Consider the following 21296-nt stretch of genomic DNA (forward strand, 5'->3'; position numbering starts at 1 on the left):
ACGAAGTCCACCCTAAAAAGCGGGTGGGCCCTCTGTGCGCCCCCCCCCTTCCGCTCTCTCCTTGTCTGTCCTCTCTCTCTCTCCCCCTCTCCCCCTCTCTCCAATAAAGCTCTAAAAAGGTTAAAAAAAAAATGTTTTGATGTAAAAGTTGGGGGAAAACATATTTGACATAATCATTTTTGCCAAAGGTTAAGGTTGGAGGATGGGAAAATCTTGTTGGTTAGTACGGAAAAACGTGCTTCTTTTTGAAGTGTAAATAAAGACGGCAAGAGCTATTCGGGCCGGTGCTTCGGTGAAACTCATGTGGTGGTCGGACAATTCATTTCTTCGCGCGGTCGCCCCTTCTCCGTCTCAGGACCTGAACACAGGCTGGGGCAGGACCCCCGGAACATTCACATATTGGAAAAATGCTCACCCCCGCAACCAGTCACCCCTGCAGCAAATACATGGCTGTAATAAGAAAGGTGTTGCCTTCAAAACGCAATCCCGGACAAAAGCTATGATGCTCCTGTATGTGGATTTTAAGAGTCAGAAAAGTTCATTCTGGGCAGAGATGTCAGAAGACGATTATATAACGGGCTTGCGGTCGGGATGACCAGAAAGGACCGGGACTTTCTGGGCTGTTGAAAATCAATGATCTGAACTAGGAGATGATGGGTCGCGTTGTCAAAATTCACCAGGCTAAAATAAATTCGGTGCCTTTCAATCTGTATGAATTATACTTCAATCACTCCCTCACTGTGAGGGAAAAACAGTTGAGAAATGCCTTGACGTTTAATTTTCGTGTATTGATCAAGAGTATTTAAAATACCCTACTGAGTGAGAACTCCGATCTCATTTTTAACTTGGCCTAGAAATCGAATACCGCTCAAAGTATCTGAGATAACAAAACGAAAACAAAACCCCAAAACCGGACCTGGCCGCACCATGGCATTAAAGCACTTTGCAGCGAGACAGAGAGACAGCCCTTCCTCCCTTGCGCCAAAACCAAATTCTCCTGTTTCCCGGGCCTTGGGTGTGCACGAGGCAGTTTACGTTTTCGTTCTTCTGCCTCGGTAGTCCTAGGCAAGGCTTGCGCTGTGGTCGCCGGTAAGTGGACTGAGGGTTGGAAGGTGACAGAAAGGCGCAGTCGCTGGGTGGAAGAACATTCCACGTCTCGGATTCCAACAGCAGTTGCAGCGTCAACACGCAAATTACTAGGAGCTCCGCAAGAGCTTGCGGATCCGGGCACCTGGGCAAGCATGGACCGCGTGCAGTTCGTGAGTTTAAAAGTTCAGACAGGCAAGGGGTTCTGTCGCTCCTTCCCCTGCTGGCCCTTCTGCCCTCCTCTCCCTAGCCTTCCGCACCCACAGAAACCCACTCTCGAAGGCTCGCCAGCCACCGATCTCCTCACGTCTGGGGTCCAGGCTCCACCGGCGCCTGCCGAGTTCTATCCTCCTGTTGCGTTCTCCCTTCTTCCTCCCCTCCCTCCCACCCGCCCCTCCTCTCTGAGAGCCAGGACCCGACCCTCAGCCTTTTCCATGATCGCTGCCCAGGCTGAGAGCAGCGCCAAGGCCCCCGCCCCACCCCACCCCAGACTCAGCACCCACTCGAGTGCTCTGGATCTGCGAAGGATAAGACCCCAAAGCGCACGCGGTTTCCTTGCCCAGTCCTGTTGGGGGCCCGGGTGGAGCCCCCGTCGGCTTGGAGTTCCGGGCAGCCTGGTGATGTCGGGGTGGTGTCGGATCCCAGCGCCTAGGAAGAGCCGAGGGGAGCGCGAGGCTCATCCACTTGGGGAGACTAAATAGTCATCACTGGATCCTTATTTACAGACTCTTCCGAAATAGTTATTCCTGGCTGACACCTCGAGTTTGTGTTGAATTGCTGGGCAATATTTTTGTTTCTTCCGGAATAGTTATTCCTGGCTGACATCTCGAGCTTGTGTTGAATTGCTGGGCAATATTTTTGTTTCTCCCGAAATAGTTATTCCTGGCTGACATCCCGAGCTTGTGTTGAATCGCAGAGCAGTGTTTTTGTTTGTCAGCGTGTAACCCTGGCTGGCCTAGAACTCACTGCGCTGACCAAGAGAGGCTTGGTCACAGGCTAAGTGAGGACCAGACAGCCGCCTCTTGGGCTTCTCTGCTGGCGTTAAAGGCGTGAGGCACCGTCTCTTCACCATTCTCTTGAGTCAATTCTATGAAAGAGACACGGAAGGAAGACAGAGGAGGCAAAAGGAAAGGAAATGGGAACGAAAAGCGACGGAACGCAGCCGGAGGTGCGGTCTCAAGACCCTGTCTTAAAAAAAAATCTGAAAGGAAGAGACGGGGAAAGGAGTCAGGTAGGGAGAGGAGTGTGCAGAGGCGATGGTGAAGGAGGGCAACAGGGCCTGCGGTCACAAACACACAGGGTTTTCCACCCGCAGCTTCCCACGATCCGGGGAATCCACGTGGCTGAGAGACAGAGACCAGGACGCTGCAGCCCGAGCCCTTCCCCTCCGCCTAAATCCCTCCAGGCTGAACAGGGTCTGAAAATCGAGAGTCTTCCTCCTGAAGTCCATTCGCCTTGATCTCACCCTGAGCACAGCTGGAGCACAGCTGGGCCAGGAGGACTCGCCGGCTCGCCGCGCGCGAGCCAACCCGACAGTTTACCCTCCAGGAACCCGGAGCTCAGAGGAAGAGAGAGATGCGCCATCCTGGCGCGCTTGGTGCGAGGGCTGGAGTGGAGTGGGGTCCCATGCGCTCTCCTGTCGGCTGGTTTCAGAGGCAGACCATTCCCCAGGCTGTAAAGGGGAGAGAAGATGATGGCCTGGACCGGAGGAGCGGGCTCAGAGCTTGGCTCGCCCGCCTTGGAGAGCGAGTAGGGTTTCCTCCTGGGAGTTTCCTTAAAGAGGTCAATGGACAGTATAAGGCACATCCCTGGTGGTCTAGTGGCTAGGATTCGGCGCTTTCACCGCCGCGGCCCGGGTTCGATTCCCGGTCAGGGAATCTTCTTTTAGCAGCCTCTCAATTCCGCGGTCCTCCTTCAGCACTGCTCCGAGGCACAGGAGCCCTGCCTTGGACTCAGAAGACCCCAGAAGACTTCCAATAAGCACAGTCTTGTGGGCTCATCCTGAGAGGTCTTTGCGGGGTTGAGAGGGGGGAAGCGGGGGACATTAGTTCCAACTGTTCTTTCTCAGAGAAGGAAAACGAAACCTCCCAAGCACTCAAAAGTTGGGACGACATTGACTGTTCCTTCCCATAAACTCCCGACTTAGCATCTTCCCACTCCGGAGTCCTTCCCGTTGTGATGTGCGCCATCCTTGGAGAGCAATTCCCACACATCAGGACCTCTTGGTTGGGCTACAGTGGCTCCTCTCCCTTGTCAGGGTCAGCGCCTGGAAGACCGGGGGAAGGCTGGGTCCTCCTAGGGAAGCCCCTCTTGTCCCTCGGAACCCAACACCGTCGTGGTCCAGGTCTTAGAGAAGCTTCAGGTGGAGGCCGTTTGGGTTTTCCTGGACAGCCCAGGCCCAGCTTGTCCAGCGAGGCTGTTTTAGTCACGGTTTCTCTTGCTCTGATGTAACACCGTGACCGAAGCAACTGGAGGAGGAAAGGGTTTATCTGGCTTACACTTCCACACTGTAGTCCATCCTCGAAGGAAGTCAGGCGCTCACACAGGTCGGAACCTGGAGGCAGGAGCTGGTGCAGAGGCCGCGGACGGGTGCTGCGCACTGAGCTCGGCTTGCCCAGCCTGCTTTCCTATAGAGCCTGGGACCACAACGGGCCGCGCTCTCCTGCATCCATCACTAATTAAGAAAATGCCCTACAGGTCTGCCTACAGCCCAGTCTCACGGAGGCACGTTCCTAATTGAGGGTCCCTCCTCTCCGGTGACTACAGCTTGTGTCGCTGACGGGACACTTCCTAGCTCAGGCTCTGATGGTGATTTATAATTAGTTTGCCGTCCTAAGGGCATCAGCCGCCCTCACACTCACCCCGGTCTTGGTGGCGGCCTTTTGATTTAGTGGCTGCTGCTTCGCCTCCCCTTCCTCCTCCTCCCTCCTCTTTCTCTTCCTTGACAGTATCCCAGACTCCTCCCTGGCACTCACTTTGTACCCGAGGATGACCTTCAACTCCTGATCCTGTTGCCTTTTACCTCCAAACGCTGGGATTACGGGTGTGTGTTACTATGCCTGCTCTGCACTGGAATATCGGGTCAACCTGAACTCTACCTTGATTTCACAGTTAGCAGCTGCTCTCACCTCCCGACCGAGGCGCAGACGCGTGCAAGAAATCCCTCCTGCGGGACAGGAGGTTCCGAAAACCTGCAGAGACCGGTCCGCGCCGGCGCTGGGCTGCGCCCCACTGGGGCTCCGGCCGGAACAGACAGAGAGCAGGGCACGTCTGGGCCGATCGGGACTGAGGCTCAGTCAACTGCGTCAGCGCCAGCAGCGTCCTCACCGCTCGGTCGGTGGCTCGCCGTGATCGTATAGTGGTTAGTACTCTGCGTTGTGGCCGCAGCAACCTCGGTTCGAATCCGAGTCACGGCATATCGCCGTTCTACCCGGCGATCTTTTGCGTCAAGCTCATCTGCCGCCAGGGGGCCCGGGGAGCTCAGAGCCCCGCCCAGACTCTGGATGGGATCGCTGCCTTTGAGCAACTCACAACAGCCCGTTTCCAGCGTCGTCCAGGGATTCTCCCAGTTAAACAGGAACGAAACTTAAATCTTTCAGCAGCTGTTCTGTGTTCTACTCCCCCGGTTTTTATGCTCACAGAAAAGGACTGAACCACATTTCCGTTAGAGTCAAATATACCCCTGCCTTGATTTTGACAAACATTTACACCCAGATCAGGTTACTATGAATTACTTTCCCACAGCAAGACCAGATGAGAGAGATAGAGAGATAGAGATAGAGATAGATAGATAGAAGAGAAGAGAGAGAGAGAGAGAGAGAGAGAGAGAGAGAGAGACTGTGTGTGTCCTTACAAGCACACTGCACTTCATCCAAAGGCCAGGGGCATACTAAGTACTTTTCTTCACCTTTGAGCTTGGTAAGTGTGACTACACTGTTTGAATGAACACTGGGTGAAGAAGCGTTCCTGCTGTGACATGGGGAGAGGCATGCGAAAACACACTCTGCGTACCCCACCGAGTGCATAAGGCAGGTCTTGGAGCCTGGAACACTCACCTACAGATGAAGAGCCCTCACCATCTGGTGCTAGACTTGACTCCTGTTATTTTAAGGCAGACTTTCACGCCGTAGTCCAAGCTACCCTCACAGAACTATAGCCCAGCCAATGACCTGATCTCGCTGCCATCCTCTTTCCTCACTCAGCCTCCTAAGTGTTGTTGAGATTACAGGCGTGAGCCACCGCACTCAGCCGACCGATCGCCTTTCACAGGTAGGTGTCCCTGTCACACTCAGGGTGGAGTCTTTTTTGTTTCTCTGCCTATGTGAGGACATTGCATAGCATCTGGCCATCTCCATTGCTAGTTATGTCCCCTACAGGGACAGTCTTCCCTTTGGCAACACTGGAGGGCTCAAAAAACGAAAACAAAAACAACCAACCAAACAAACAAACAAACAAACAACAAAAACCCAACCAAAACATCAACAACAATAATAAAAGGTTAAAAAAGAAATTATTCAAGCAAAAGGTTTTACAGTTTCACCAAGTATACAGGTGATCTTTATTTCATTCCATTCCACATTTAAATTCAAAACTTTAAAACAAATTGGTGAATTTTTGCTATATTACTTTGTTTCATGATTATGATTTCAACCTAAGGGTCACATCATCTTAAATTACATACTTCTGTATGCATACTTTTGAATATATACTGTATCACATGTTTACATAGTTCTCCAAGTGACTTCTATTCGTATTGGCTTATTGTACACCTTTAATCCCATCACTCAGGAGGCAGAAGCTGGCAGATCTCTGTGAACCTAGTCCACACAGTGAGTTCCAGGCCACCCAGGGCCAAAAGTGAGAGGGCTTCAAAACAAATAAATTTAAACATGAGTGCTCATCGAAAATGAGTTCAAATTCTTTTTAGTTCATGGGGCCTAAATCTCTAATGAAGAAATTAAATTGGTTTTGTTGGTAAGGCAAAATAAAACATCTCCTGTTCATCAGCATCTTCCCTGTGTATACATTCATGACCGTGGGATACTTAAGATGTCTTGCCCATGGTTTCCATGCTTCACATATAGCTGCCTGGGTTTTCAACAACAGAGATAAAACAGGGCTAGGGAAAATGATTTCAGGCCCAGGGCTCAGCGCAGACAATGGCCTGAGTCCTGAGGAATAGCATGTCCCCAGGCACATAAGGACCTACCTGAACACTCAGAGAAGCCCGGACAAAAGAGGATTCTACAGGCCGACACTAGCACAGCTGTGATTTTCCAACCCACAACACTAAAAGAGAATGGCCCCCGGTGGAGTTCGTTGTTAGTGCTTGGAAACAGAGGTGATCTTTGTCTACTGATCTGTGACCTGGCAACCATCCCGAGATCATCAGCTTGACAAGCCCAATTTACCTTTAGTTTGTTTCCTTAATGGTTAACAAATCTGCAAATACAAATTGTGCTTCTCTCCAATATGGTTGTCATTATGTCTACTTGCCTAACTGCCCTGCAAAAATCTCTGACAAAATCTTTTTTTCTAGACTTATTTGTTTTATTTTATGTGTATGAGTGTTTTCCTTCACGTATGTATGTATGTGCACTACATGTGTGCTTGGTACCCACAGAGTTCAGAAGAGAAGCTCTGGAACCGGAGTTATAGATGGCGGTGAGCTACCATGTGGATGCTGGAATCAAATCCAAATCCTTCTATTTCAGCCTATCAAATGCTGGTATTAGATGTGTACCTGGCTTCCAACAGCAATATTGATGACAATAAATAAGGGACCAAATTCAATGTCTGTGGGTTAGGAAATATCTAGATAAATACTGCTTCACTCATACTACAAAGAGAACATATTTATTTGAAAAGTTGATGCCAACTATCGGAACAGGAGCGGCAGCACCCACATCAGTAATAATGGCAAGTGCTAACAAAACGTTTATTCCACTGAAGTCCCCAGACTCCATGTTTCAACCAAAAGTGTCATTTAATATTTGGAACATATGTGGAGAGCTCTCCTACCAACCTGTTCTATAATGTAGGTGCAGAAAACCTCAGTGAGTTTTTCTAAGGCTCGCCTGTTCTCTGAGGTCTGATGCTTCCCATGGAGCACTGCAAGCTTCTCCCTCCCTTCTCTGGGTATCAGTGGCATCTCAGAGGTGTGCAGCCTTAACACCTGCTCTGGGGAGGTTAGAGTAGATGGAGATATGTCTAGAACATTCTGAAAGTCCAGAGATGATATTCATGGAAAAGGTACTATTTTAGGGTGTTTGTGTTCTGAACAGATCTTTCACCTCAGAAAGGATTTTCTTTTCGGATGTTAAGCAGAGCAGTGCCAAACACTTGAAAGTACTGGATGGGTGAATGAAGGCAGGGAGCAGGGAAATATGAGGTCACCCATGTGTTTTGGGTGGGATGGAATGACTGTGCCCCAATTGAGCACCCCACAAAACAACCTGTCATGGCCAAATATGGACTGATATGTGCCTCCTACCCACAGGCTAGGGTACCATCAAGAGTGACCTCAGAAAGCTGACATCTGGAAGGTGGTAGGGAAGATGAGAACAGCCTGGACCGTGAGGGACAGAGAAGGGTGGAGATGGCTGGAGCAGAGGGGATCGAGAGTAGAAAGTATGTGGGTCACGGAGACCTGGTGTCACTCTCTGGTAGCTCCCCTTCCACAAGTCTGTTTCTCTATCAAGAATTACAGGATGAGAAGTTTGTGGTCCACAGCACACATAGATATTGCAGCAAAATACACACTACACTAAGCCAGAGTCCTCTGCATCACACAGGACAGGGTGTCCAGAGAGGGAGCATTGTCTGGCCCCTGGGGATCTGGGTTTATATGCTGTTTGTTTGTTTTGAGACAGCGTTTCTCAGTGTAACAATCCTGGCCGTAACTCACTTTGTAGACCAGACTGGCCTTGAATTCACAGAGATCAATTAGCCTCTCTGTCTCCCAAGTGCCCAAGGGCTGGAATTAAAGGCATGGACACTCACCGCTAGGTGGTTTATATGCTTTTTAATAGAGGGTTTAGCGAAACTTGGCTCCATTTCTCTTTCTTGAATTGGACTGTGCAGGATGCATTTAGCTAGTTGGGTCATTTTAAAGATGGCAGGAACCTGGATGGATGCAGTGCAGGAGACTTGAACTTCCTGTGAAGAATAAAGCCCAAGGAGCCCATCCAGCCTTGCTAACTACCTTGTTACCATCCTATTAGATGAGCTGCTTCACAAGAAGCTGTGCGTCTTCAGGGCAGTCTTTTCCAGATGCACTTAGGTGAAAACACAAGGGAACTGCTGGTCTTGGAAGGCTTCCCGGGCAGCTCACAAATGTAAGAGTATGTCTAGGTGTTGACCGCCCCCTCCTCTTGTACCTCCTGCTTACTTCAGTCAGGAAGTATTATAGAAAGTTTGTTATACTGATGAGTGTGATTTAAAAAAGGGTGTGTTGTGAATTTGAATATTACATTGGAACATCGATGGTTCTATTGCCTTTGGTTCTACAAAAGTTATGACGAACATCAGAAACAAATGAGAGATTTTTGTTTGGGGGAAAAGACTGATTGATGCCAGGCAGTGGTGGCACACGCCTTTAGTCCCAGCCCTCGGGAGGAAGAAGCAGGAGGATCTCTGAGTTCGAGGCCAGACTGCCTGGTCTACAGAGTTCCAGGACAGCCAGGGCTATACAGAGAAACCTTGCCCTAAAAAAATAAGACAAAACAAAACAAAACAAAAATTGCTGTTGGTTGTTTTTACTCTTTGGGGGCCCGCCACCCATCTCCCAAATAAATCACACGCAGAGGCTTATTCTTAATTATAAATACCTAGCCTTAGCTTGGCTTGTTTCTAGCCAGCTTTTCTTAACTTAAAATTATCCCGTTTATCTTTGGCCTGGGGCTTTTATCTTTCTCTATTCCTGTATATCTTTTCTTTCCTTCTTACTCCATGTCTGGCGGTTTAGCTGGGTGGCTGGCCCCTGGAGTCCTCCTCCTCTCTGGCTACTAGATCTCTCTCTCCCAGATTTCTCATTTTATATATAGTCTCTTTATTCTATATATTCTCTCTGCTTGCCAGCCCTGCCTATCATTTCTCTTGCTTTGCTATTGGCTGTTCAGCTTTTTATTAGACCATCAGTATTTTAAATAGGCAAAGTAACACAGCTTCACAGAGTTAAACAAATGCGGCATAAACAAAAGTAACACGCCTTAAAATGATATTCCCCAACAACTGACTGTTTAGACAAAAATAATAACAATAAATTATGAAGTTCTACAAACTTGGAAGAAGCAAAATTCATGATAAGAACAGCGTAAGCGCCAGGAAGGGAAGAATAGTCCTTGAGCACAGGCTGTGGGAAAGTAAAGGTGATGCTGTAAACCTTTGCTACAGCCAATGAGCCGATTAAATAGCGAAAATGCGATGATGATAAACCCACACAGGGAGGAAGGGCAAGCGACCAAAGGCGGGACCTGTCGCTAAGGGGCGTGGTCTATGCAGATGAGGGGCGCGCAGGGGCTGCCGCGTCTACATTTCTTCACAAACTGTAGAGATTTCTCATGGCGTGGGAAGGAGTGACCGGCCGTGGGTGGCAGATGTACTTAGAACATAAGTGTGCGTCTGAGAAAGCTAGCAAGCGCACGCGGCGAAGTGACCGTGTGTTGAGAGCGCAGGTCCGGGGTGGCTGAGCGGTGTGTGTTGGGGAGGCGAGCATACTTACCTGGCAGGGGAGACACCATGATCAAGCAGGTGGTTTTCCCAGGGCGAGGCTCACCCATTGCACTTGGGGTGTGTTGACCCCTGCGATTTCCCCAAATGCGGGAAACTCGACTGCATAATTTATGGTAGTGGGGGACTGCGTTCGCGCTCTCCCCTGGTATTTGTTGAAAATAAAAACAGACTAAGTAGCACACGTAGCGTAGAAGTGCTGTTCCTTACTTTGGTTACCTTTTCTTATAAAGTTTTTTTCTGCCTTATTTCTGTAGTGTCTGTCTTACTCCTGGTTTCGTTTAACGCGCTTCGTCAGATACGTGTAAAAAGAAGGTAATAAAAAGGTTCCTTGATGAATATTGGGATGCTTTTTTCTTCGTTTTGTGGTCTGGATTGAAATGAGAATGCAATATGACAACGGGGTTTCTGATTTTGAAGCTTCTGTGTGTGAATATTTTGCCTACTTTGTACATTAAGTGCTTACCTTAATGGTGACGCTGGCACCGCGGAGGTCAGGAGAGAGTCCTCCTGCGGGTGTCTGGAGTCCAACCCAGGTAGGTTGTCGGGAGACACGTGCTCTGAGTTTGGGATTTAACCCCGGTGGGAACTGCAAATTTTAAGTCCCTGGGCTTTGGGTCCTGTGTCTTCTAACGTAATGTTTTTCTAGTTCTACGTTTAGGGTTTTATTTAGTGGCCGTTCTCATACAATATTGTTGTCAAAAGGGATGGTTGCGGTTGAGAGACATTTTAACCCCGAGACTTCTGCTTGAGTCTTCATTAAGTGCGGTTCGGGCTTGCGGAGAACTACCAGGACAGGATCCATGGAGACGGAAAGCCTTCCAAACCTCTCCGCTTTGTTTTTCTCTTTTAGAGACAGGGTCCCTAGAGAGGAAAAACTTTTTGTCTGGTTGGTTTTTTTTTTTTTTTTTTTTTTTTTTTTTTTTTTTTTTTTTTTTTTTTGAGACAAGGTCTCACCGTTCACCTCTGCTTGGCTGGAGCTCACTCTCTAGATAAAGATGATCTCAAACTCTCAGAGATCCTTCCGCCTCCGGAATGCTGGAATTAAAGGCGTGTGCCGGGTTTAACCCCCACAAGCCTGATAGCCACCCCTTCCCTGGATCTTCCAGCCAGGCGTTACCAGGTAACTCAGTTACAGTCTAAAGCAGATAGGCGGAAGCCTCTGGGGACCGCACTCTTCCCTGAACAAAAACGTTTGAATACCTTCTGCCCGCCCGCCCTCTCCTCTTTTTCCTGCCTGGAATACCGGTGTGAAGCCGTCTTCTGCCATGAGAATAAAAAGCTCAGGCTGAGGGTGTCTGAATGGAAACAGGAAGAGCTTGGAAATCATGGAACAGCTGTGGTAGCGGTATTCGATATTCAAATTTATGCCGAAACTCGTTGATAAATGAGAGTACTTACCTGCTAGTAAAGTTCGCTGTTAACATTTCTAGCCAAAAACAGTCTGAAAGGATAGACTTGGGTCCTGGTCCGTTCTCTGTTTGCATAAAAAAGTACTGTGGGTGGCAGGCAGAAGAGGTGAAAAATAATAATAACGACAAGCTGCATTGGCCGGGAATCGAACCCGGGTCTCCCGCGTGGGAGGCGAGAATTCTACCACTGAACCACCAATGCACCCCTAAGGATGCTCTCAGCCAGCACATCGAGGAAAGGTAAGAGAAACCACGCTTTCCTCGTGACTTTTTTAATTTTCCAGGGTTGAGGAGGAAACACAGGTCCTCCTACATGCCAGGCTATGATAAATCTGGGCCGGATTAGCCACTCAAGGAGTTTCGGGCATGACCTACAGAATCTCTTCTACTTCTGCCTGGCTTTCAGCTCATTAGAAGGGAAATGCCAATTCCAGCTCAAACTCGTGGCTCTGCAAAGTCTCCCTTGACGTTTCCTGGTGCCCAAACTGTGCTCAATTCAGAAGCCGTCAAAAACACCCTTGACGCAGGTCCTGGCGCCAGTTCCGTAACAGACCCTGTCTGTGTGAAACGGACGGAAGAAAACATTCTCTGACAGTGCTCATCCTCGTCCCTCTGGACTGGACAGGAAGGGGAAGAGGTGTGCACAAACCAGCCACCGTTTTTCAGGTTTATGTGATGTTTCCTTCGCTGGGCCTATGGCGTCCAATAGCTGCTCTTCCAGGACGTTACGGAGGTGACCCTAAGTAGTAACCTAACTGAGTTCCGTTTGTGTGAGAATGCTTACCATTCTTTTTTAAAGCTTTTATTGATTCTTCGTGGATTTCACATCGTGCACCTCAAAACTGCCCATTTCCCGTATCATTCATAAAACTGCCCAGAAGATGGACAAAAGCAAAAAGAGGCAGAAATTCATACACACACACACACACTCTCCCCCTCCACCCAGCCCTCCCCACACACCCACTCTCCCCCTCCACCCAGCCCTCCCCACACACCCACTCTCCCCCTCCACCCAGCCCTCCCCACACACAGAGCAAGTTCCGGGACAGCCAGGGCTCCACAGAGAAACCCTGTTTTGAAAAACAAACACAAGGACAGTTAAGGTGTCATTACACAGGTATGATGACAGCCTTCTCTTCAGGATGTGCTCGAGGCTATGGAGACTGAGAGGGGACAGCTTTAATCCACAAAGAATGTTTTGTAGTTTGATTGAAGGCGGTTGCTCAAGAGGACCTGGTAAGGAAGGGCCTCTCCACCTGGCTGATCCAATGGGATCCTTTCTTACAGGTCTTTAATGGTTAGTCTTCAGACTGTACTTGTGGCTCATATATTTTATGACCAGGATCTGGGAGGGCATTAATATTACATATTTAATTGTTTTTAATTTTATGTGTTTTACCTGCATGTAAGTCTGTGTACCCTGTACATAGCTGGTGTCTAGTGAGGCCACAAGGGGGCATCAGATCCCCTGGGGCTGTACTCTAACCTGGGTCCTCTGACTCACCTCTTCAGCCCCCATTACCATATTTTGATAAAGCTTTCTGTACCTGTCCTAAATTATTATGTGTTGACCGTTATTTGGGTTTGTTGGAGCTATTATTAGGTCAGAGGCTAGAAAGGGCCAACTGTAAAGCCTCTCACAGGGCTGAGCTAAGAGACCTTAGGCACAATTCCAGTTCTTGGTGCAGTACAGCCTTTCCTAACTAGGACGCTGCGGAGGTGAGAATTTATCTCTGGCATCCCTCTTCCTACATCCTTGTATTCCACAGTTATACGGGACACCAATGCCAATAAGATCCTGCGCCCACTTGATGTAAATCAAAGTCCCTGCATCCAAGTCATGAAGATCAACCCAGACTTTGGGACGTGTCTCTTCAGTGACAGCGCCAGAACTTCTAAAAGGATCAAAGTAAGTTTTCTCTTAACGTGTGGATTCTTTGGGAACTTGCCAGCAATTTCTACTTCACTTAGAAATATTAAGTCCCTGTCCACCTCAACCTAGCCAGCCAAATGTTTTTGTTGTTGTTGTTGTTGTTGTTGTTGATGGGCGTGCTTGGCTGTTGTGACTGGTACTGTACATGCTTTAGTGTGGAAATCAGGCTTCGGCTCTCTTGGGCATATATATGCTTAGGAGTGGATTGCTGACCTGCACGCCAAATGTATAGGGTCTCACTTTCTGTTGACCACAGCAAGGCACGGGGTCCATTTCTGAAATCTTACACCACCACCACCACCACCACCACCACCACCACCACCACCACCACCTCCTCCTCCTCCTCCTCCTCCTCCTCTTCTCCTACTCCTTCTTCTCCTTCTTCTCCTTCTCCTCCTCCTTCTTCTTCTCCTCCTTCTTCTTCTTTCTCCTTCTTTTCCCTCTCCTCCTTTCTTCCTCCTCCTCTTTTTCTCCTTCCTCCTCCTCCTTCATCCTAGGATGACTTCTCCTCCCTCCCTCCCTCCCTTCTATATAGGGTCTTCTTATCCAGGAGACCCGAACTCACTATAGGGTAGAGGACAACTTTGAACTTCTGATCTTCCTGCCTCTATCTCCCAAGTGCTGGCATAGCAAGAGGATAGCACCCCACTGGCAGCTCTGTGGAAAACTGAACCATGTCTCCTACCTTCTAGGTAGGCACTCTGCCATCTGAGCCTCATCTCTATCCTTGTATCATATACTTGGATTTTTAAAAAATCAGTAATCCTCCTAGCTACCAAATAGTGTCTGGTGTTCATTTTCAATGCCAAGTGGCTAATGATGTTGACTATCTTTCCAACATGGACTTGTTGGCCAGTTGTATACTTGCTGTATATCCGCAGAATGTTTTGTCTCTTATACATCGGCTTGTCTTTTAGCTGTTGAACTGTAGCCATTCTTTGTGATTTGGAGGATACAAGTTCTCTACCCAATGCATAAACTGCAACTACATGCTCTCCTCACTGAGAGGTCTTTTTTCTTTCTTGAATACACGTAAATGCTTTATTTCTACATACAGCAGGGATGATGTGCTGGAGACAGGGTTTGAGTGTGTCAAAGCCAATGAATTCAGGTTACTCCAGAGGCTCAGCAGGAAAAATACTCAACATCATTATTGATCCATACCTGCCTGAGATGGGGTGTCGTGGGAGTCTGGGATGGCTCCACTGCTTTGTCTCAGTAGACAAGAAAGATGAAGAAGAAACAAACCTGGGGCTGGAGAGGGTAAGGACCCTGCTGCTCTTCCAGAGCACCTGAGGCGGGTTCCCAGCACCCACATTGGCTGGCCACAACTGCCTGTTAACTCCAACTCCCGAGGATCTGATAACCTCTTGTGGCCTCTATGGACAAATGCACTCACATATACCCCCGGGACAGCTATTCTTGGTTGTCAACTTGACTACATTGAAAAGCCAAATGACTGGGCACACCTGCGAGGTATTTTTTCCTCAACTAAACATTTGAAGTGGAAAGACCTACTTCTAATCTAGATCTTTGAGATGGGAAGACAAACCTTTAACCCAGATTGGGAAGATCCATCTTTAATCTGGACCACACCTTCTGGTGGACTCTTGTATAAGGACATGAAAGAAGGAAGCTCTTGCTCTCTGCCTGCTTGCCCTCAATTTCACTGGCAAGTCTCCTTTCCTGGCATTGGAGCTTACTTCTTCAGTATTCCACTGTATATTGAAGACCAGCTATGGCATCCAGCCTCATGAAGTGACCAACTGCTGGATTCTTGGACCTTCCCTTCACAGGTAGCCATTGTTGGATTAGCTGGGCCACAGCCTGTAAGCCATTTTAATAAATTCCATCATATATATAATTGTATATAATTAATTAAAATTAATCTTTCTTAAAAAACAACAGCTGGGCAGTGGTGGTGCATGCCTTTAATCCCAGCACTTGGGAGGCAGAGCCAGGCGGATCTCTGTGAGTTCATATGACCTTACTTAACCCTCAGAATATAAATTGTCTGCTGCTCTAAATAAGGTTGGCTATTGCATGAAACTTTAGTCTGCCTCATTCGTAGGCTCTATTCTCCCAGGTCCCACCGCTTCTAAAGTCTTCATTGTGAAACCAAAACAGAAGCCACATTGTTGTTAAGGAGCCACATTGTTATACATTGTTATTAAGTCTCCATACCTTACCAGGATAAGTTTCTGTTTCCTAAGCCTAATGTGTCCTGCAAACCAATTTTCAACCTACATCGAACCTGTGACTCCATGATATACACCCACCCCTTTGTCTTGCTAAACTCCTGAACCTGTGATATATGATTGTCCTTTTACTTTACAAAGGTGTGTGTTCCCAGACACCTCCTAACTGCCAATTGTCCTGACAGTTGTTTTCTATTACACTTATCTACGACACAGGCAGCCTGGAGTCCCGAGTCCCGTCCCCACCCCCCACCCCTTCTGTCCAGGTGCTAACAGTCAAATTATCTCAACAGCTGTTTTCTATCAACCTTAATCCTTCCCCATGAAAGGGACCTCAAGCCAGTGAGGGGCTGCTCTCTGAAACCAGGACTTAGGGGGAGGCAGTCACCAGGCAAGTCCCTTTGGCACTTCTAAAAACAGCTTGCTTCAATCAGACAGGCGTGGAAATGCAGGTCTAACGTAACACCTGTGAAAGATGATTGGGGTTTGACTGTGAAATGGCTCCCATAGGCTAAGTGTCTGAATAGTAACACTGGTCCCCGTCTAGTAACACTGTCTTGGAAGGCTCTGTGTGACCTTTGGGAAGTAGAAACATGCAGGAACAAGTAGGTCATTAGAGATCAGCTTTGACACTAGGTAGCCTGAGCCTACTTCCTCTCTGCATTCTGCTTCCTGATTTGGACTCGGTGTGATGGAACATCTCAGGCACCATCCTGCCTTCACCACTGCCCCAAATTGTGTCCCCTGAAACTGGAAGCCCGAATGAACCCTTCCTCACTCAACTTTCCTAATGTCAGGCATTCGGTCAAAGCAACAAGGAAAACAACCACTCCAGGAGTCACAGAGATGGTTGTCAGCATGCTAATTCTGCTTGTGAGGAGAGAACATCACTGCATCCAGCACAGACAAATGCAATCCATAAAGAAAACAGAAGAGCACGGGGTGTGCCTTACACCTTTAATCAATTCCAGCATTTGGGAAGCAGACCTCTGTGAGTTCAAGTCCAGCCTGGTCATTTACATAATGAGTTCCAGGCCAACCAGGGCTACACAGAGTAAGACCCTGTCCCAAAAAAAGAAAAAAAGAAAAAAAAAAAGAAAAAGAAAAAAAGAGAAGGAACAAATGTCTGGGACTAGCAATTTTCCCTTCCTGTTAGATGAGCTGTTTGAAGGAAGTAAGGTGGGCTCATTCCAGTCAGTCTCTCCTAGGCTTGTGCAAAACCCAAGGACTCAGTTATCATCACTGGGAAGCAACCGAGGAACAGCAGGTGTGCCCAAGGCACAGGCGGCCATGACCCCTGACAAGTAGAAAATCCCATCAGTGAAACAGAATCAGATGTGTTGTGGCGTTAGAACTAGGAGACAGGACTTTCAGTTATTATGCCTGAATTCCATAGGTCAAATCTCCAAAAGGAGATTCAGGATATTTAAAAATCAACCAAATGAGAGATTAGAGATTAAAAGTAAGATGTTAGAGAGGGCAGCTTTCCTAGAGGAATTAGCGGCAGGTTACACATTGCAGAACATCTGATCAGGGAAATATGTCCCTATGCAATTGAAAATATCCAGTCTGGGGCTGGAGAGATGGCTCAGTGGTTAAGAGCACTGGCTGCTCTTCCAGAGGACCTGAGTTCAATTCCCAGCATCCGCACAGTCGCTCCTAACTGCTCGTGGTTGTTTTGTTATTAAAAAGAGTCTCTGTACGGCTGTACGGCTGGCTTCCTCCCTGGCTCTTTGAAAAGAGAAAGACTTTTAACTTTTCTTTTCTTTTCTTTTTTTTTTTTTTATCATTGTTACTCTTTTGAGTAGGGTCTTACTGCGTACCTCTGGCTGAACTCCCTACGTAGTCCAGGCTGGCCAGGACCACCATTCACAGCCTCTCCAAGGGCACCAGCCACAGCCGTGACATTGGAGGACAATGAAGGTGTCGCACTGTCAAGTGTTGCGAAAATCAGGGGGTAGGTGCGGCAAACATCAAAACAAAAACAGAAAAAGAAAATCAAAGCAGCAGAGGCTCGAACTTTTCACCTTCCTACCGTCACACGCCCTCACTAACCAAGTGAGCCACAGAAGGAAACGAGGGGAACTTTTTCTTATCGCAGCGGGAGGAAGTTTCCAGCTGGGTGCTGGCCGCAGCCACAGCCGTCTGCGTCACAGGCCGCTCAGAGGCCTCGCAAACCAGCAGCGGATTCACCCGCGTCCCGCTCGCTTCCAGCCGAGCAGCGGGGGGCCGACGTACCGCGCAGGCACCCGGGGAGAAGCAGACGCCGGGGTCGGGGCCAGGAGGACCTAGACGGAAGTCCAGCCAATTGTGCGAGCGTCGGCAACGTCCTCGTCGTCCGCTCGGTGGCTCGCCGTGATCGTATAGTGGTTAGTACTCTGCGTTGTGGCCGCAGCAACCTCGGTTCGAATCCGAGTCACGGCATATCGCCGTTCTACCCGGCGATCTTTTGCTCATTTCTAGCCACGGAGCAAAACACCTGAACACTCTCTCCCCAAGAACTGGGATGGGCGACAACACTCCTCTCGTCCCCCTTCTCCCCTCGGTCACCAGCCGGCGGCACCCTTACTCTCGGGCCGGGCGGCGGGCACTCACAGCCGCGTGTTTCCAGCATCGCCGGGAATATTTTGCATGGATTGGAAATGAACGTCTTCAGACTCATCCCTACAGTCTACAGCCAGCGGTTGTCAGCACTCAAGAGTTCCCCTCCTTCGTATTTGTGTGCTAACAGAAGTACTGGAGCATCTCACAATAAAACGGTTTTTAAAAGTCGACATCTGGACCGAGTTACTGTGAATTCCCCTCATCCCAGCGGGGGGGGGGGGAGGGTAGAGAGGAAGCGGGGACAGGGAGAGGGAGCCACGGCGCACCTAGGAAGGTCAGAGGACAGTTTTCAGAGTTGAAGGAACTCGTTCGCCAGGCTTGCAGGGCGAGTCCTTTCATCCACCTTAAAAAGTGAGGGTCCAAGGCTGACTTAAAGCTCGAATTCCTGATCCTCCTGCCTAGGACTCTTTGTAGGATTACAGACATTAGCCCACAAGCCAGGCAGAGTTTTATTCCTTGATAGTAACACAAACGAAGGTATCTCCTCTGTCCCCTCCTGGCTTTTCCCACGCCTCATAGCTCTCCTGCCTTGGGAGTCTGTCCACTTTCCTGGGATTATCACTCCCTCTGTGGTGTCCTTTCTGGCTTGGAGTGTGTCTTAGTCAGTGTTCTACTGCTGAGAAGAGATGCCATGACCACTCTTAAAGACACATTTCAACTTTCAGTTCAGAGGTTTAGTCCATCATCATCATGGCGGGACATGGCGGCGTGCAGGCAGACGTGGTGCTGGAGAAGGAGCTGAGACTTCTACATCTGGATCCTCCGGCAGCAGGAAGAGTGAGCCAGTGGACCTAGCTTGAGCTTCTGAAACCTCAAAGCCTACCCCAGGTGACACAATTTCTCCAACAAGGCCACACCTCCTAATAGTGCCACTCCGCAGGCGTCTATGGGGGCCGGTTTCATTCAAACCACCATGTTGTAGGGAGGGGGCGGTATGAGTCTGTTCCATCGCACTGGCGTTCCATCTTGGGGCCCAGAGCGTGCTGAGTACCTGCTCCAACTCGGAGCTACTCCTCCATCCTTACTTTGGTCTCATTGGTGAGTGTGACCACATCATGAACGAAGAGGTGCTTCTGTTTCTATTGTTTGAAGCGTCGTGGAAAGGCTGGCGGGCCCACCAGCCACTCTAAAGCAGAAGAAAGGGTTTGTGGCCCAGAAGACTTCTTCCTTCCTCACAGGAAAGAAGAGTCCTTACATCCAGTGCTAAACTTACCAGATCTCACACTGTAGCCCGATCTAGCCTTGAAATTCCTGCGTAGCACAGTGAGTGTGGCCTTGATCTTACAGTGATCCTCTTGTCTCATGGTACCAGACGCTAGGATTATAGCCATGAACCACCACCTCCAGCTAACTCATTTCATTGAAATCATTCTCTGTGTGCCTTTTATTTTATTTTATTTATTTTTTTAGTTTTTTGAGACAGGGTTTCTCTGTGTAGCTTTGCGCCTTTCCTGGAACTCACTTGGTAGCCCAGGCTGGCCTGAACTCAGAGATCTGCCTGCCTCTGCCTCCCGAGTGCTGGGATTAAAGGTGTGCGCCACCACCGCCCGCTCTGTGTGCCTTTTAAAAAATTTTATTATTTTAAAAATTATGTCTATAGGGGGGTTATGGGAGCATATATGTATGTGTCTGTACCAGCGAAGGCTATAAGAGAGCATCAATTATAACCCATCTGATGTGAGTGCCAAGACCTGAACTTGGGTCCTGTGGAAGAGCAGAATTGCTGGTCCTTCTGCTTCTGCCCCCCAAGATCCGGTATTTCAGTAAGACTTCCAAATTCAGCTCCACTTTTTTTTGTATACATATTTTCCTAGGTGCTGTTTAGCACATCTTTGCAAAACTTCATATCACCATCTCCTTGAAGTACTTTGCCGCTAGATTTTAAGGTTGGACCTATGACACACATCAAATTAACTTTTGAGTGTGGCTGGGGATCAAACCCAGGACCATGTACATGCAGGCAAGCACTGTACCACTTTAGACCCACAGCCTCAAATTAACGTTTATGTTAGTGTTCAACAGAAATAAAGTTGATGACATTCTGCTCTCCAACACGGACACTGAGTTAAGTTGTTCCAACATCATTTATTAAAGCTGGTTTCTTTCCCTCACTGAACTACTAGAGATGAAAACCAATTGATCCAGTAGCTGTGGGTTGGTTTCAAATCTTATTATTCGTCCATCTATGTATTTGTGCCTCCTGTTGCTACTCACCCATTGCCTAGTCTAAAATGGCTTCCAGTACATCTTTTTGTTTTGTTTTTTTTTGGTTTTTTGTTGTTTGTTTGTTTTTCGAGACAGGGTTTCTCTGTGTACCTTTGTGCCTTTCCTGGAACTCACTGTAGCCCAGGTTGGCCTCGAACTCACGGAGATCTACCTGCCTCTGCCTCCCAGTGCTGGGATTAAAGGTGTGCGCCACCACCACCCTGCTCCAGTACATCTTAAAGTCAAGCAGCCACACTCCAGGGCAGGCACCATGCCCAGGAATAGCTGTCTAGCAAAATATGAATCCTCGTTAGTTTGTTTTGTTCTGACATCTCTTGTCTTATTGTGGTTTTGTTTGTTTGTTTTGATTTTTGGTATTTTGTTTGGAAGAACATGAGAGAGAAAGAACATGAACTTGGGTGGGTGGGGAGGATTTGGGAGGAGTTGTGGAAGGAAAAAACATAATAAAAATATATTGTATGAAAAAATTGTACCATCATGTCTGGCTGTATAATACAGATCAAAATATTCTGGGACCTTACCTTTCCTACTCATGCCCTCCAATATGGGCTGGTTGTCCCCCGTGGCCAAAAACTCTAGACCTTTAATAAAGAAGATAATTAAAAATGAAGTTTTGCAGTCCTTTGATTTTTAGGGAGTTTCTTCATCTCTAAAGTGTGGGAGTGCACACATTGTTTAGAATGTTCTGTTCTTTCCAGGTAGATTGCAACAGACTTCGTGTGTCTGCCTCCACTCCAAGTCCGTGTGTTGAAACCCCAACCAATGATGCAAGGGAATTAGGTGGAGTTAGTTCACAATAATTAGACCATGAAGGTGAGATGGCTCTGGAGCTGTGCTCTTGTAGGAGAGACCTACAGGATTCCCAGACTCTCTTTGCCCTATGTAGAAAGGAGCATGTAGCACTACAGTCCCAAAGAGGCCTTTGCCGTAACCCTAGGGGGCCAGGCAAGGACGCACTTACAGACCAACATGTGATGCTGTTTGGGTGAATCCTAAGTTGAAATGGAGACCCAAGATGTTGGAGATGCCAGGGATTTAGGCCTACCTCAGGCAAGGACAGACACCAAGTTCCGGGTCAATCTGGCAGCCTGTATCGCTCAGATTCCC

At 48.3% G+C, this 21296-nt stretch overlaps 5 non-coding genes across 5 annotated transcripts; 4 read left to right on the forward strand and 1 right to left on the reverse strand.

Annotated features, from left to right (window-relative positions):
* The first annotated feature begins 2891 nt into the window (after positions 1 to 2891).
* On the forward strand, positions 2892 to 2963 carry Trnae-uuc. The gene has a single exon. It is a non-coding gene; the product is annotated as a tRNA-Glu (tRNA).
* A 1467-nt stretch (positions 2964 to 4430) lies between these two features.
* Positions 4431 to 4502, forward strand: Trnah-gug. Its single transcript has one exon. It is a non-coding gene; the product is annotated as a tRNA-His (tRNA).
* A 5298-nt stretch (positions 4503 to 9800) lies between these two features.
* On the forward strand, positions 9801 to 9964 carry LOC114682413. The gene has a single exon (XR_003733031.1). It is a non-coding gene; the product is annotated as a U1 spliceosomal RNA (small nuclear RNA).
* A 1395-nt stretch (positions 9965 to 11359) lies between these two features.
* Trnag-ccc lies at positions 11360 to 11430 on the reverse strand. Its single transcript has one exon. It is a non-coding gene; the product is annotated as a tRNA-Gly (tRNA).
* Positions 11431 to 17711: 6281 nt separating this feature from the next.
* On the forward strand, positions 17712 to 17783 carry Trnah-gug. Its single transcript has one exon. It is a non-coding gene; the product is annotated as a tRNA-His (tRNA).
* Positions 17784 to 21296: the final 3513 nt, after the last annotated feature.

The sequence above is a fragment of the Peromyscus leucopus genome, chromosome 6, assembly GCF_004664715.2.
Source record: "Peromyscus leucopus breed LL Stock chromosome 6, UCI_PerLeu_2.1, whole genome shotgun sequence".
NCBI lineage: Eukaryota > Metazoa > Chordata > Mammalia > Rodentia > Cricetidae > Peromyscus > Peromyscus leucopus.